Source organism: Halichoerus grypus, chromosome 2, assembly GCF_964656455.1.
Source record: "Halichoerus grypus chromosome 2, mHalGry1.hap1.1, whole genome shotgun sequence".
NCBI lineage: Eukaryota > Metazoa > Chordata > Mammalia > Carnivora > Phocidae > Halichoerus > Halichoerus grypus.
This window is the reverse complement of record NC_135713.1, coordinates 71,410,552-71,423,434: the sequence shown is the minus strand read 5'-3', so window position 1 is coordinate 71,423,434 and position 12,883 is coordinate 71,410,552. Positions and strand designations below refer to the sequence as shown.

The window sequence follows — 12,883 nt, the reverse complement described above, 5'->3', positions numbered from 1 at the left end:
AGGCCACATGTGGTATCTTAAAAAAAAAAGGAAGAATGTTTAACAGTAATTTACAAATATAAATGGTATTTTTAGCTCACAGGCCATAGAAAAGCATACTGCAGGCCAGATTTGGGCAATGGGCCGTAATCTGTAAACCCCTCATGTAAACTAGGAGAATAAAATGGGGATGTTTCATGCCCAAAATGACTCTACTATGAAAATTATGTAATTGCATATATTACTTAGAGACGTAATATTTTAACCTGGACAAGGTTTAAGCTGCTCTCACGGCAGCCCTAAATGAAAATTTTAGTTGTATTGCTGTTCCCGTACCTCATCTGCTGTATATTGCAATTACTTACATCCTTGAAACAAACAGTAATGCTTGATACAAGGTAAGATCTCTGAGTTGTTTGAATCTCACTGAAAATCTGAGTCTTTAAAATATCTCAAGGTCAATATATAACAAATTATAATCTCCCTCATTCCATGATGACGTAACAGAAAACATACTTAGCCTACCTTAAACAGCCAAAAGACCAGACAAAACATGAAAACATGGTTTTTAGGCATTGATCAATTGGAAACATAAGCAAATGGGAATAAATGAGTAGAACCCTGATTAATGGAGCCCTTTGCCTAGAAAGAATTTCAGGCCAAGCACAGGGAGTTCAACAGAGCTGGGCTAGCAACCTGATTTTACAGTAAAATCAGAGGGGGCCTAGTTTTCTAGAAATCCCAGGGAACGGAGTCTACAAGAAAATCACTTTAAATATAACAAGCTCAGGTTCAGTAACAGAAAATGGAAAAATATATATATATCATGCTAACACTAATGAAGATAAATGTGGACTAGTACATTAAGACAAAACAAAATATATTTGAGAGTATAAAATGTAACCAAATATGAAGAGGATAATTTCAAGTAATAAAGGGGTCAATTCACCAATAAAACCCGACAAAACTAAATGTGTAAATATCTACAAACCTAGTATAAAGCAATAAAACGTCACAATTTAAAATTAAAATACAAAGCATTTCAATTGATAATAGTAATAAATTAAATATTAGAGAAAGTGACATGTATCAAAATATTTGAAAAATAATGTATTTCTGAATCCTCTATGGTTCAAACAAGGTATCACAAGGCAAATTACAAAATACTTTTAACAAAATGAAAAGAAAGTGATATGTTCAAAACAGTGGGATGCAGGTAAACCTTCTAAATACCTTTTTTAAAAAAAGAACAATTGCAAATGTATGACCTAAATTTCCTACTAAGAGCAGGTTAAGTCCTATGCTAGCAGAAAAAGGCAATCATTTTTTAAAAAATCAAATAGAAAAGAGCGTCACAACAGAAATCCTAAAGCTCATTGTGAAGATCAATACATTTGATAAGTCTCTTGCCAAAATTATCAAAAAAGGAAAATTAGAGAAATAACAAGCAGATACTATCAAGAATGATAGGAGTTATCACTAGAGATATTAAGGGTATTTAATGTATAATAAAGGAAAATTATAAAGAATTTTGTAGAAATACATCCCATAGTTAAATAAAATGGATAAATTACTTGAAGACAAACTACCAAAATTCTCAAGAAATAGATAGCTTGAATAGACATAAATATATTACACAGATTGATCCATAGTTTAAAACTTTCCATAAAGATTATTCCAGATCTAGATGGTTTCATGGGTAAATTCTACATTTTTTTTTTTTAAGATTTTATTTATTTATTTGAGAGAGAGAATGAGAGAGAGAGAGAGAGCACATGAGAGGGGGGAGGGTCAGAGGGAGAAGCAGACTCCCTGCCGAGCAGGGAGCCCGATGCGGGACTCGATCCTGGGACTCCAGGATCATGACCTGAGCCGAAGGCAGTCGCTTAACCGACTGAGCCACCCAGGCGCCCCTCTACAATACATTTAAAGAGAAGAAGTTCAAAAACTCTTTCAGGAAATAAAAGAGGGGCGCCTGGGTGGCTCAGTCGGTTAAGCGTCTGCCTTCAGCTCAGGTCATGATCCCAGAGTCCTGGGATTGAGCCCTGAGTCGGACTCCCTGCTCAGCAGGAGCCTGCTTCTCTCCTGCTTGTTCTCTCTCTGACAAAATCTTAAAAAAAAAAAAAAAAAAAAAAAAGGAAATACAAGAAAGCCAACATTTTCTAACACTTCTCTGAAACCAGAATTATCCTGATACCAAAACCAGCAAAAGGCATTACACCTAAAATGTAGACCAATATCCTCCATGAGCATACATAAAAATTCCCAAAAAAGATTAAGTCAAATTTAAAAATATATAAATAGGTAGATCATGACCAGCTGGTTTTTATCCTGGAGATGTGAACTTGATGCAACACATATATTTTATTCATCATGTCAACAGAAGTACAAAAAAAAAAAAAAAATCCACAGAATCATGTCAATATGTTCAGAAAAAGGTTTTAGCAAAATTCAACAACTTATTTTTTTTATGAAGATTCATTTATTTATCTGAGAGAGAACAAGGGGAGGGGCGGGGGGGGGCAGACTCCCCACTGAGTGGCAGAGGAAGACACTGGGCTTGATCCCTGGGCCCTGAGATCATGACCTGAGCCAAAATCAATAATCAGCCTCTTAACTGACTGAGCCACCCAGGAGCCCCACAAAATTCAACATCTAATAATGATTTAAAAAAAGAGAGAGAGAGAGAGAGAGAGAGAAGACAAGAATAAAGACAACTTCCTCAATCTGACAGAACCATTTATGAAAAATCTATAGTACCGGATATCAAACTTAATGATAAAGCACTGCTTTCAAACAAAGATCAAGAAAAAGGCAAAGGCATCCACTTTCCTATCTTCTATTCAAACATACCACCAGAGGTCTCAGCTAGTGTAAATTAGGTCAGGAAAAAATAAGTACAAGTTAGAAAAGAAATGAAACACAGTCTCTATTTTCAGAAAATGTAATTCCTTACATAGATAATTCCAAAGAATCTACAAAAAAATTAAAATAATTGATTTAACAATGTTACAGGGTAAAGTAAATTAGTAAAGTAGAATTGCTAATTCCATTTTACATGTTCACAACTTAAAAACTGAAAATTAGAAAAGGATTTAAAATAGCATCAGTAAATATGATGTAGTATGCAGTAAATTCGTTAGACAATATGGACAGCCTAGTTCCTAAAATCTGTAAGACCTGCTAAGAGAATTTTTTAAAGGACAAATCAATGGAGAGGTATACCATGCTCTCCTTTGGGAAAACAATGCGTTTAATAGGTTACTTAGATACATATGTTTAAGTTTCCATATAAATTTTAAAACAAAGTTGTCTTACCCTATAAAACTCAAATTGTACACTGGAAATACGTATTCACTGAATGTAACTTAGAAAAACCCAAATAGAATATAGAACTAAATTTATAATACAAAGATATCTATCAAACTTCTAGAGCTTAGATGAGATTATGTTCATGAACTTGGAATAGAAAGAGCTTGCTAAACAGGCTATCAAAAGCACACGCAAACAATGAATCATGGAACACTACATCAAAAACTAATGATGTAATGCATGGTGATTAACATAACATAATAAAATTTAAAAAAAGAAAAAAAAGCACAAGCTGTAAGAATAAAGGAGAAATGTGACAATATTCAAATTAAGAAAATCTATTCACCACCAAGTAAGACGAGTCTAGTAAAAATATAACCCTTGGAATGGGAGAAGATATTTGCAACCAGCAGATCTGACACAACGCTGGTACCCATAATGCCTGATGCAGTAACAAAGTCAGTTAACATTATAGTAAAATGTCCAAATAAACCTATCCCCCTTAGTAATTATGGAAATCGTCATTCATTTAAAAATGAAACATAGCTTCACATCTGTTAAGAACGCTAATATTCTGAAGTCTAACGATACTCAGTGCTGGCAAGGAGTAGAGCAACTGGCTAAACTATTGCTGTAGTGGCATTTGTATTAACCAAACTTTGAAAAAACCCAAGTGGTCAACAGTGATATTGTGTATATTCCTACAACGGAACGCCGTGCACTAAGGGAAGTTTTGAAAATGCATGTTAAACACCAGGTTTCAAAAATGTAAATATAATTTTGAGTGAAAGAAGCTAGACATAAAAGAATACATGCTGTGCAATTCCACTTATTCAAAGTTTACAAACATACAAACTAGCCTGTAGTCCTGAGGGATGTATACCTACATCAGAAAAATAGAAATGATACAAAAAATAGAAGGGATTACCTTAAATACAGACATTTCCTTGAAGTGGAAAGTAGTGGAGAAATGGGACTGGTGTAGAATATAACCAGTGTATTAGATGTGGGCAATGTTAAACATACTAAGTTACGACTTTACAAGCATCTATGTTGTAATGAATTGAGTACTGTGTATTTACACTGCAGTTGTTACATTCACATTGAAACATTTAGGCCTTTATCACACTGACATATTTATTCTGGAAAAGTTGAAGAGAATTTCTTCTGGGTCATTTCAAAGGCTATGGTAATGCTTTGGATGGGCAGATAATACTTAATGGACTAAATTCTGAATTTCTGCCCCCAAACTCATGGACTTCCATAGTATATTCCACATCGAGCAAAATGCTTTACATCAATTTGTTTTTTATTAAATGGACTGATTCTAGATTACCTTTTTGCTTGCCAAACCAGCAAACTACTAGGGTAGCATCTGACTCTGTGCTTCCAAGTTGAAAGCAGGAATTAGTAAAAGAATCGCAAAAACAAAAAACACACAAAACACCCTAAGCTAGAACCAAAGGTATGTTAGTTTTCTTTGAGCACCCTTAAAAGCATGTATACATATATTCTCTTATATTTGATAAAGTCAAATTCCTGTAATTCCTTGTCTTATCATTCTCTTCTCTCTCCTCTGATTCTGCATTTTGCCTTGCCTTTATTATCAGCAGAGAAAGAGTACATGCTTTGTTACAGGGGATTTTTGCCTTGTCTCTAGAAAAGACAGAGACCTTCTTCAGCAGGTAAACTGAGGTCTGTTTCAGAAGGTTCCATAAGGCATTCCAATTGTTAATGTTGTCTGTCCTAATCAAAATTTTAAAGTCATTTGGAAGATTCTAGATGGCTCTGATTTGTAGAGTCAGTCTCTGGATTTTATCCTTTATTATTATACAAGAAGAATACTTAGTCCATGATAATAGTTCCTGAGATTTTATTCATGATTTGAGGTTAAAAATGAGATATGTGCCAACAGCTCATCAGTCATCTTTTCATTCATTCCTTTTCCATCTGTTCATCCACTTATCCCTCATCTAACACAGTGCTGTCCTAACCACCCACCCCACCTCCAGATTTTGTGATTTTCCTTTAAAATGATTTCTAACAACTATTTCTTGGCCCCCAAGGTTAAATTCTCAGAGGCCTCATGTTTTGGGGTAACCTATGATAAAACTTAGTTATTTCAGTACTAGTATGAAAGGATAGCAATTTCAATAGCTGTACTCATGAGAAGTTTCTTCCACATATTGCCTTCACATGATTAGTTCTAATACAATACTATCCCAATAAGTCAACACATAATTTTTCAGTAAGTAAAATTTCCCCAATGAAAACTGCTTGAGTGAGGACCTAGGTCAGAAGCCCTTTCTTCATATCTGAGGTTCTGAAATTGGTAGACAATCAGAAATGTGTAATAGAATGGGGACAGTTCCTCAAGCAAACTGATGTAAGAGGCAAGTATGAGGTGCTTAGTCTGTTAGGGAATAAAGAAACATGTATTCAAGTTCCAGTTTGGTCTGTAGTTCGTTGTTTTTGAGTAAACCACTGAGGAGGATAGTGTCCAACCCACAGTGCAAAGACAAGCTTGTACAAATTGACATTTAGGCCTCCTTCTGGCTCTAAGATTTTGTTAGTGGTAGGAAATAGGCATTTACATATGTTGATGGAACTAATTTCCATTTATCAGGCCTAAAGCTGAGCTGATACTATTTCTCCTTTTCATCTCCCTTTCTCCAGTGAAAGTATATAATTCTGCAATGAAGCTAAACTGGAAAAAATGTGGATTTACTACTTCACAGTCCACAGCTGACCTTGTGACACACTTAAAATTGCTTTCTCTGAAAGCACAGAGGCTGCATAGACTAGGAAGGGGGTCAGCTTTCGTAAATCTAGCTCTTTATGTGAAAAATTTTAGTGCTTTAACAAACTTCTCCTTTAATTTTTAAAAGCGAAGTTTTACCAGAATCGGGCTTATAGATAAGTTCATATATAATACGTAAAATTTTATATAGATTGTTTGTTGTCATCTTTTTTCAGAATATTTAATTATAGCATTTGTAATCGTATGCTAAGAATTTCAAAAGCTCTAAGAGTACTTTAACATAGATTTATATTCATGAATCTCAATCCTCACTAATTGGAGTGTAAAGAGATGTTTATGCGTTTTCTAAACATTTCGAAGCACTTCATTCTATATTGAACCTTTTTAAAAAAATTAAGACAAAGTACTAAATTTAAACTGGTAACTATTCATAAATCATGGAATCTTTTTCTATATTTATTTATTAGAGAGAGGGAAAGACAGAGAATGTCAAACAGACTCCCCACTTAGCACAGAGTCCAATGTGGGGCTCTATCCCATGACCCTGAGATCATGACCTGAGCCAAAATCAAGAGTCAGATGCTTAACCAACTGAGCCACACAGGTGCCCCCAAAATGTATGGAATCTTATCACAGGTCAGTATCTTCATTCTATTAACTTATTGGGTACATTCATTAGTGTTACATAAAGTTTCATGTAAAATTAAATAAAAATTGAAAGTATAGCTAAGAACATATTCATGATCTTTAGGAGATAATTCACCATCGTGCACCCTAATCCCTATTGTGATTTTTTTTCTGTTTCTTGGGTCACTCAACATTAGACTCATTTTCATTTTACAGAAAATAAAGCTGTTCCTCCGAGCTCTACTCCACCAAGTGCCCAGCTACTGTGTATTATCAATTTGTCTGGCCCACTGGTTCCTGTCTATCCTGTGTATAGCCACCAGTCTAGGACCCTTAGGGTTGTTCTGCAACACATGACACATTAACATTTCTTAGGAGGTTCTTACAGCCATCCACCGCGATATTTTTGTGGGGAATTTGGAACCAAGATTAAATTGGCTGTTTCAAGTTTTCAACCTGATAAATATTCTTCCAACTGCTGAATTTAGGCATTATCTGAGGTTCTTTATTAAAACGTTTTGTATTGGGCGAAATGCCAGAGTAGTACAATGTGGCTCTGTGAACAGCATCTCTGTTTCATTGGGAGAGTTTCCATTTCTCTCTTCTACCTTTAGAAGAAGCAGGTGTAAATAGAGGATTTTTCTTACAATACCTACAGCACAATTCAAAGAGATCTACCCATACAGTCATCTCCTTTGGAACTCCCAAATGCAAAATTATAATTCACCTTCAGCACAAGCCCTTCCTAGGATGGGACCTTTGTTTTCATTATTGCTTATGCGGATACACCTGAAGACTGGCCCATTAGAAGAGCTATCAGAGTGCCAATGACTTCTGTATGTTCCAAACACGATAATCATCAGCTGTTCTGCAATATCTGTTTACTCAGTTTCTCATGTTTTTTCACTAATCCTGTGACAAAACTGTTGCTACAATTTTCTCTCTCATGATTTCAGTAAAATGTAAGAGTAGGTCAGCAAAACCTAACTTTATCCTCAACAAAAAGTGGGCCACGGTTGGAAAACCAACTACACTTAAGTTTCTGACTGTCACCCACACCTCTGTATCCTTTAAAAAAATTACCATCCATTAGCCCTGAAATTCAGGATATTAATTTTAAACCCATTTCTAATAAGCAGGTACAATACACAATTTTTCAAAAATTTGTACTTTTCAAAGTAATTAACCTTCATCTGTTTCCATGTGCCAATGTAGCTTTGAGGCGATAGCTGTTATAGACTCTATGAAAGCAATACACTCACACAAACACCAATGCACATAAAGTTATTATCTCTTGATTTATATTCAGTTATTTCAAATATTTTAAGTTTAAAAAATTTCTCAAATCAGTATTTTTGTGCATATATCATTTTCTGTATGTGTAAAAGTAACTTTAGGATAAACTCCCAGAAATGGAATTATAGAGACCAAGGACATATTTTAAATTGTCAACAGTATTGTCACATTGACTCAACTAAGGTTTTTGTCAATTCAGATTATGCAATATATATACAGATTTACAATGTTTTATTCATTTTTTCCATGACACAAAAAATATGATGTATTTCAATAGTTACCTATTGATACTTTGACAAATCTCCATACATGTAGTAGCTTCAAACAACAAAAATGTATCGAACTTAGAGTTTAGTAGTTCAGAAATCCAACCAGGGTCTCACTCAACCAAAAGAAAGTCAAGGTGTCAGCAGTGCGGCACTTCTTTTGGGGTCTTCAGGGCATAATATGTTTCCTTACCCTTTCTAGCTTCTAGATGATGCCCACATTCACAGCAGCCTTCCCCCATCCCTAGTAATAGCAACACTACACCTCGCTATGCTTTTCTTCCCTAGTCACACCTTCTTTCAACTCACACTCTTGCCTCCCTCTCCTACTTATAGGTACTCTTGCACTTAAATTAGATTCATCTGGATTATCTTGGGTAATCTGCCTTTTTAAGGTCAGCTGAGCAGCAACTTTAATTCTATCTTCAATCTTCATTCCACTTTGTCATAAAACTAAATATAGTCACAGGTTCTGGGGACAACTTTGCAATAAGGGACATTATTCTGCTTACCACATATATAATTGCTTTAATTTCCATTTATCTTATTTTACCTTATTTTAATTTTTGATACCTTATCTTATTTGTTATTCTTAGAAAGTCTCATTTTTGAGTGGAGGAGGGAGAAGTGGGGGGGAGGGGGAGAAGTGGGGGAAAGAGGGAAAAGCAGAGGAGAAGGGGAGAGGCGGGGGTGGGGCACGGAGGGGGAAGCAGGCTCCCCACTGGGCAGGGAGGCTGATGTGGGGCTTGATCCCAGGACCCTGGGATCATGACCTGAGCTGAAGGCAGACACTTAACCCACTGAGCCACCCAGGCGCCCCTCTTTTATCTGATCTTAAAATGAGATACCTGACAAAAGATTTTAATGAAAATGTCTTGAATATGTTATTTATTCAAATATCAACTATGATGAGTCATTTCGGTACATTTTCTTTCATGTTTACCCAAAATAACCCATTTTTTACCTAATCATTTATTAGCTTTTCAAAGTTGTCTTAAGTCCCTAAGTTTAAAGAAAAAAAATTCTCTGCTGTTTTTTTCCAAAAGATTTGGCAAAGGAAGATTCAGCTTCAGCTGGACTATATCAGATTCAGCTCATTTCCTCCATCCCAGCTTTCAGTGGGTGCAAGGAAGGAATGAGGAGCAGCTGAAGATAACAGACATCTTCCCAGTGAGCTTTAACATTTGCTTTCAAATAATCCCTCTGAGAATGATTTCAAATGCAAAAATGAAACATTTTGAAGATAACACATTAAGATTTACTGTTTGTATTATCTGTATTTTAGTAATATATCAGAATGTTAAAATACAACTGGTAATATGGTTTATGTTAGGTTCATATTTGATACATATGAAAGGTTCATTTATAAATTACATACACACACGCACACACACACACACATTAGAATTCATCTAGGTTTTCTAAAAACTACAACTCCACAACTGGTCTAATAAAAAAACATACTATTTTCCATGAGGAAATTTTTAGGGGGAAAAAGATGTGTGTTAGCATCAGCCTAGAGAATACAAATGTATGACCATTTCATAGCTTGTTATGAAAACAAAATAAATAAACAAACAAAAATATGGTGTGGAAAACAGTAATAAGGCCACAGTTGATCCTTGTACTTCCATACTTTATATTATGTGCAGTTTTTTTCTATTCTTTATTGTAAACCTGAAAAATGAATACACATTTTATAATGTATAATGTCCTGATTAATGTAACAGTTTTAAATAAGGATAAAACATCTCCTTAGTTATTGGACTGATAACTTTCTGCTCCCTCTACTTTGATGGCACTTCTAATAAAGTATCACATATTTAGTGGATAGCAAATTGAGGAGAGTCTTTTACAAGCCAAACAAATCTGTTTTTCTTTTTGTGCTATAGGCAAAACATTTCCCTTTGATTTATAATTCTAATATAAAATTGCAATGCTCTATTATTATAATAAGTAGAATCTAAAGTCACATTATTGAATACAGTCATAAAAAGGGACTAGCAGTATTACGGTTTTTTATTAAGTACTAGTAATTTCATATACTTTAGTTTACCAATTTTGACTGGATTCAGTATCTCTGACTAAAAACATTATAGCTTAGATTTATTTTCTTTATTTTTTCTGACAGAAAGGTATAAAAACAAAAATGATAATAAACATGATTGACTGTTTAAGCAAATCTCTAGTTTATGTGAAGTTGCATTAATTCAGAAAATCATGAACTAGTGTGTATATTGTAAGATTAACAAGGTGAATAGTGCCAGAAAGAGTTAATAGTTAATTCTACCTATAAAACCATGTAGAAAAGGTTAATTATGTACTCTAATACTTCTGTCAACTTTTTTGCTAATTTTCATAATTAACTAATTCTATATTCACTTACAATTAGTTATTTTTGTAATACAAAAAAGCGTATTTCCAAACATTTGATCTACAATGCTAGGTATAAAGATCACAAAGGCATTATCTTGCTATTATAGTGTCCTTGCAAGATGTATTTAAAATACTGGCAGAACTTTAAAAAAGTGAGATGACAGACAGTACACATGTAGCATGCGGCATTTTCAATTAGGATTTTAATTATGCTTTGTGAAATCTAGTGATACTTTTTTATTTCTTAAAATAAATGAGGTAAATCTCATCAGAATTATTTACTCCTATGGATTCCAATTTATATGATAAACCACTTTGTTCTACAACCGCATTACCAAAACCCAATTGTCTCATGCTGTTCATGGAAGTCAGTAATAGGACACAGACTGTGATGCTATTAAAGCAATTCAATAACAGAATATTAGAATGTCTACTAAAATTTCACAAATGAGTACCAGAATTTTATATAATGCTGGTAAAATGTTGTAGTATTGCAGTGTTTCCTTTTGTTTTATAATTTAGGCAGTAATATTACTGATGTAACTATGTTTCCTATCCATACAACCCAAGTTTAGACCTAAATCATAGTATTGCCTTTATCATACTGAAATGAATTTTTTTCCTATTCCAGAAATGGCTTGATACTTCTAGATGATTTTCAAACTGTAAAACTTTAAATTTGCATTTATTACATCTTAAAAATCTAAGGACTAAGTATTAAACCTTAGAAAATTTTGTTAAATTATTTCAAAATATGTCAAAACTCAGAGCACCAGTTTTGTTTTTATTGTTAAAAAATTAAGTAGAGCAATATTGTCAGAAAATGATGCTATTACTGTCCATGGCCACGAAAATTTTCTTTGAAAACAAGTTACTTACCATCTTGCTTACCAGAAAATTTTCCTTTACTTCCCAAGCAGTTCAACACCAGTTAAACTCATTTAACCACAATAAATTTTTTTTCTGGTTTTAAATGTGAAGAAACTGGTCCATTAATATTCAATAATTTTTCAAAAATAAAACTTGGTTATTGAACCAATATTAAAGAATAAATTCTAAACTATTGCTTAGCCATTAAGACAAAACCATTATTTCTTTTTGATGGTGCAGAAATATTTTTGTGATGCTTAGATTATGAGATATTATCAGGTCTAAGGATTTTGGTGTTGATCAAATTCATGGTCAAAATCATGAATTATGGGGAGAGTATGGGAAACTTAATAATTGTGGGGGGTTTGGCAGGTGGGAGTATCCTAAGAACAATAAGAATAATTTTGAAAAATAAATATGTGTAAATGAGGTGCAATGTATGGTGGAGCACACTGCATTCCATTGGAAGAAGATCATAATGAAGTTTGCTCAACCATGTAGAAAAGGTTAATTATGTACTATGTTTCAACCATGCTCAACAGGCATGGTTGAAAAGTGTCACTTTTGGTATCCACAATCTTCTCCATAATAATATCCTTTGGTAATTTTGAACACTATCAGCACTTTTCCCTTGATAAAATTCATGGGCAACTGGACAGACAAGCTTCTGAAAATAGACTGGGATGGTTGTCATAATACTAATAAAAGTTGAATGAAACTTAAAACTATCTCATAAGCCCAGATGGACTAAGGTTATATTAGAATACTTGCTGTTTCTGTAGTAGTTCAGTTTATGCTGCTAGCTTCCACTGAAACAATATGTCAGTGTGACGTGCCCTGTGGCAATGTAAGGTTTCTGTGGAAGTGTTTATCGATGAATCTTTTGGACTTCTCAAAAATAAATATGGGGAATTATCCAATGTGATTTTTTATCACTCAAAAAATACTCAAGAAATTTCCTTTCACGTGGTAGTATCTACAGCTGTTTGCCTCCTTCTCCCCTGGACAAAACATGTTTCCAGTGCTTGCAATAAGTAATGTTCCTACTGGCTTTTGACCATGTACCAGAACAATCTAAACCACACTCACACAGCTTACCAGGATTTTTTTTTTTCCAATGCAGGAATATATCTTAAAACCCTAGGCTAAGTTTTCTATTCTATACGCATAATGATAATGATAAATCTGCACTCCCGCTGGGGGCCATTTTCACAGCTTCCTCTCCAATAATTAAATGACCACCAGTAAGCATATTGCCCATAGAATTTAGAGAATCAAAACGTTTTTCTTAATACCCCTTTTAGCAAAAATGATTTTATCATTTTCCTTCCATTTTCTTAACATTTTAAATAAATTTACCACTGATTAAGGCAAAGCTTATTTCTTAGCACTTTAA

At 34.0% G+C, this 12,883-nt stretch overlaps 1 pseudogene; it reads right to left on the bottom strand.

Annotated features, from left to right (window-relative positions):
* Window positions 1-7,012: 7,012 nt before the first annotated feature.
* On the bottom strand, window positions 7,013-8,677 carry LOC118535693 (protein BTG4 pseudogene; annotated as a pseudogene).
* Between the last annotated feature and the right edge of the window lie 4,206 nt (window positions 8,678-12,883).